Genomic DNA, 5,038 nt, shown 5'->3' with positions numbered 1-5,038 from the left:
TCCGTCGGGCTCGCGGCCTCCGGATTGGTCCGTCCCTCGCGCCCCGCCCCTTCCGCGTCCCTTCTCCCTCGTGGATTGGACGAAGGAAGGAGAGTTCCCGCGAAGGCTTCTGGGAAACGTAGTGCAATAGTTCCGCCCGGATTTAAAGGGGCACCGCCGGGTTTCGTCCGGCTCTGAAGTCCTCGACTTACAACTGACCGACTTTAGCAAGCGTGGAGGTGAAAAGGAAAGTAGGTGATATGTTAATTTGGAGAAAATCTCTAAGAACACACACACACACACACACACCAGAATATAAACTGGGAGCAAACCCCACTCCTTACTAGCACTGATGATGTTACCTAGTTTGGGTAATGCGACGTCTGCCAGACAACAAGCAAGGTCAGAGAGCACCAAGGCCCACACAGTCCCTCCTCCTCCTTTTCCTTCTCCTCCTTTTCTTCCTCCTCCCCTCCTTCTTCTCTTCCACTCCACAATCTTCACTCCCTTCTAGCACTGATGGTGTTAACTAGTTGGGTTGTGAAATGTCTGCCAGAAAACAAGCAAGCTCAGAGAGCATCAAGGACCCCCCCCCTCAAACAATCTATGGTTTAGCATAACAAAGTGAACTCCACTCCTGCAACAACATACAAAATTAACACATTTATTGGACTTGTTCCAAAAGAATGATAGGGGGCAACATTAGAGCTTAGTAATGGAATGGAATCGGACTCTAGAAATGGGTATGGGATTGGTAAACCATTAAGGGAGGAAAGCATATTTTGTCGACCACTTCAGAAAGAGGAAAGTCTGAGAAAGAAATCCAAAATAACTCTACCTTGAGTTTGTTAGGTTTAAGTAGCCGTAGAAAGGGGTTATGCCAGGCTGGCAAGATTCGGCTGCAATTTCCTAATAGCAATAAGGATCATTGCTCAGATTCTCACAATTCCTGTTTCATGGAATGGAATGGAATAGATATTGGAAAGAAGAATAGAATAGAATGAGAATAGAACGGAATGGAATAGAATGGAATAGATTTTGGAAAGTAGAATAGAATAGAATAGAGTATAGTGGAGTAGAATAGAATAGCATGGAGGAGGAGGAGGAGGAGGAGGAGGAGGAGGAGGAGGAGGAGGAGGAGGAGGAGGAGGCGCTAGAAAAGTACATGAAGAATTGTGTATGGAGCTTCTCAGTCACCCAGGTCATGGTTGTCCTAAAGGTGCTTTTTTTCAAGAGGCAACTGGACTTTCTGGTTTTTTTTCTTTGAAGATATTTCACTTCTCATCCAAGGAGCTTCTTCAGCTCTGACTGGATGGTGGGGAATACATAGAGAATTCCAAGAGGGGCCACAAGATGGCGATACCCTGTTACAATCATTGAGCCTAGATAGCAACAGGAAGAGAGAGAAGGCATGCTGATAGATTACATTTTAACTCAGGAGAAGTTGATAAAAGACATAATTAAATTTTGTGGAGGATAGCCTGGGTGGAATAAACAGGTTAGCCTGAATTCCGTAGTTGTACAAAGAAATGAGCACATGAAATAAGATGAAAGGTAAATATAAAAGTTCCCCTTGCACATACGTACTAGTCGTTCCCGACTCTAGGGGGCGGTTCTCATCTCCGTTTCAAAGCCGAAGAACCAATGCTGTCCCAAGATGTCTCCATGGTCATGTGGCCGGCATGACTAGACGCCAAAAGGTGGTCCCTATTTTTCTACTTGGATTTTTTACGTGCTTTCGAACTGCTAGATTGGCAGAAGCTGGGCCACGTAACGGGAGCTCACTCTGTTACGCGGCGCTAGGGATTCGAACCGCCGAACTGCTGACTTCTGATCGACAAGCTCAGCGTCTTAGCCACTGAGCCAGTGCGTCCCCTCCAATTGTGATTTATTCAATTAACCTTGGTTAAGCACAGACTGCTCAGTATACTTTATCTTTCTTTTTTCAATACTTTAGTGTTAAAAATAAAAGTTGGACATGTTACAACCGTCTTGGCGTTACCTCCGCCAGACAAAACTAAAGTATAACACAAATATCTTATGCATTCCACACACATTACTAATTAGATGCACATACTTAACCCCTTATCAACGTTACATTCACATATTATAATCTCAGTATACTGTTTTTCTCTTCGTTGAAGTTTCGTTCTACGTAAATCCTTCTGGTTCTCTCTTTCCTCCATTTGCATTTATATCTGCAAGGGTATAAAACATTGAATTCAGCTGAGGTTGCTTGAAGGAATCACAAAGCACGTCGTTGTTTTTGCTGCCACACAGCACATGACAGCTGTATTCCCACCTGAATCCAGGTACGTTCAGTACTAGAAAAGAATCCTTAAATGGAGTTAGAAACAGCAACATTGGTTAATGATTGCATTCATTGTAATGAGGTTTGTTCTCAGATTTCAGGATGTTGGACTCTTGCTGTGATTGAGTTCACCATCAAACTAAGGCACATTTGTTTAACCAGGTTTTAGTACAGAGGTGTCACCAACCTTGGCAACTTTAAGATTTGTGGACTTCAACTCCCAGAATTCCCCAGCCAGCCACTGAATGGCAATGGTAAATATCTTAAGAATACTGAGTAATAGAGCTGGAAGGAACCTCAGAGGTCTTCTAGTCCAACCCCCTGCTCAAGCAGAAGACCCTACATCATTCTGAACAAATGGCTGTCCAGTCTCCAGTGACAGTGCACCCAAAACATCCAGAGGTAAGTCGTTCCTCTGATTGTTATCACTGCTAGGATATTTCTCCATGATTCTAGGCTGGATTTCTCTTTGATAAGATAGAATAGAATAGAATAGAATAGAATAGAACAGTAGAGTAGAGTAGAGTAGAGTAGAGTAGAGTAGAGTAGAGTAGAGAATTGGAAAGAGGATAGGATAGGATAGGATAGGATAGGATAGGATAGGATAGGATAGGATAGAAGAGTAGAGTAGAGTAGAGTAGAGTAGAGTAGAGTAGAGTAGAGTAGAGAATTGGAAAGAGGATAGGATAGGATAGGATAGGATAGGATAGGATAGAATAGGATAGAATAGAATAGCATTTTTATTGGCCAAGTGTGATTGGACACGCAAGGAATTTGTCTTTGTTGCGTATGCTCTCAGTGTACATAAAGAAAATAAAATGCATTCATAAAGAATCATAAGATACAACACTTAGTGATAGTCATAAGTTACTAATAAGCAATCAAATTATACTAGGAAACAAATAAACAATATTGCTTGTTTGTTTTGTTTAGTTTTATTGGATTTATATGCAGTGCTGTATATAAAATTTAAAGATACAAGCAACATGGTTATAGTCATAAATGGGAAAAGATGGGTAATAGGAAAGATGAGAAGAATAATAGTAATACATTCTGAGTAAATTATTGCCAGTGTTATGGGAATTAGTTATTTAGCAGAGGAATGGCATTTGGGGGGAAAACTGTCCTTGTGTCCTTGTGTCTTGGTGTGCAGTGCTCTATAGTGTCTTTTTGAGGATAGGAGTTGAAACAATTTATGTCCAGGATGCGAGGGATCTGTAAACATTTTCACGGCCCTCTTTTTGACTCGTGCAGTGTTGCAGGTCCTCGATGGAAGGCAGATTGGTAGTAATTGTTTTTTCTGCAGTTCTGATTTTCCATTGAAGTCTGTGGTTTGTTTTGTTGGGTTGCAGAGCCAAACCAGACAGTTATAGAGGTGCAACTGACAGACTCAATCATCCCTCTGTAGAACCATCCATTACTTCTTCTCCTTCTGGGCACAACATCGGACCATTAAGCAAAGGAAGAGATAGAAACCCATATAGAGATTTCTTAAACTCATTTCCAACAGGTTTACAAAGGAGAGACAAACGGCCGAAGACTACAGTGAGAAAAAGCCCACTGACTATAAAACTGGTAATCTCTGATTTAGCTCAACAGGTTCCTCAACGCCTGTTTGCAACAACAAAGACTTCAGGATGCAAAACTAAAAAAATGGAGCCCTGATCTCGTGACCAAGTGGATCTGAAATCCTATCAGTCTGACAGCACTAAATGAAGGTTCTTTGTTGCTCTCTGAGCTTGATTGCTTTTGTGCAGACATCTCATTATCTAAACTAGGTAACCTCATCAGTGCTAGACGAGAGTGGAGTTTGGTCTACGAGTGAGGTTTTGTCTACAAGTGGGGATTTGGCCTAGGAGTAGGGTTTGGTGTACCTTCTCATCAGGGGTGGGTTGTTCCCGGCATTACGGCCGGTTCGGTGTGCGCAAAAAGTATGTGCGTGTGTGTGCATTTGCACAAAAATAGGTCTGTGCGCGCACAAAATGTTTAAAAAGGAAAAGTAAATAAATGTGTGCAATTATAATTGTTCTGCGCATACGTAAAACCAAAAATCAAGATGGCGGCCCTGAAGGAGAACCGGTTCAGGGGCATGGCTGGCCTGGGTAAGGAACCTTCCTCTGCCTCTCATAGAGCAAACCCTGCTCCCTTCTAGCAGTGATGATGTTAGCTAGTTTAGGTAGGGAAACGTCTGCAAGAAAACATCCAAACTCAGTGACCACTAAGGATCTCAATGTTACTACTCCCCTCCTGCTCCTCCTCCCACAGACTCTACTTCCTTCTAGCACTGATATTGTTATCTAGTTTAGGTAATGAAATCTCTGCAACAAAACAAAGGCTCAAAAACCACTAAGGCCCCCAACCCCAATGCTACCTCCTCCCCTCCCCCTCCCCTCCCCCCCCCCCCCCCGGACTCCCTTCTAGCATTGATAATGTTACCTAATTTAGCAAATGAAATTCTGCAAGAAAACAACTAAGCTGTTCAGGCTTCCCAGGAGCATGAAGCAAACTCCTGGTCCCGACAAAAAACCCTTTTATTAATTGACTGTGAATTCTGCTCATTCACATCCAGCAAAGTCTTTCAAGGGAGGATTTATGGTCACAGACCTTATCTGGCTTGGAGAGCTGCCAGGCTGAGATCTGCAGAACTTGTCAAGGAGTCTCGGAGAGTCACAAACCAATTAAGTGAACTCATTGTCTCCTGCAAACTCCACTCCCCTTTCGCTCCTCTTTTATTCCCTCTGGGAGGGG

The 5,038-nt window shown here is 43.0% G+C and overlaps 1 long non-coding RNA gene across 1 annotated transcript in view; it reads right to left on the bottom strand.

Annotated features, from left to right (window-relative positions):
• Positions 1-5,038, bottom strand: part of LOC309396083 — a 171,433-nt gene that overhangs the window by 31,022 nt on the left and 135,373 nt on the right. The window lies entirely within an intron of this gene.

Source organism: Natrix helvetica (assembly GCF_964273705.1).
Source record: "Natrix helvetica genome assembly, chromosome: 8".
NCBI lineage: Eukaryota > Metazoa > Chordata > Lepidosauria > Squamata > Natricidae > Natrix > Natrix helvetica.
This window is presented reverse-complemented; position numbering and strand designations above follow the sequence as displayed.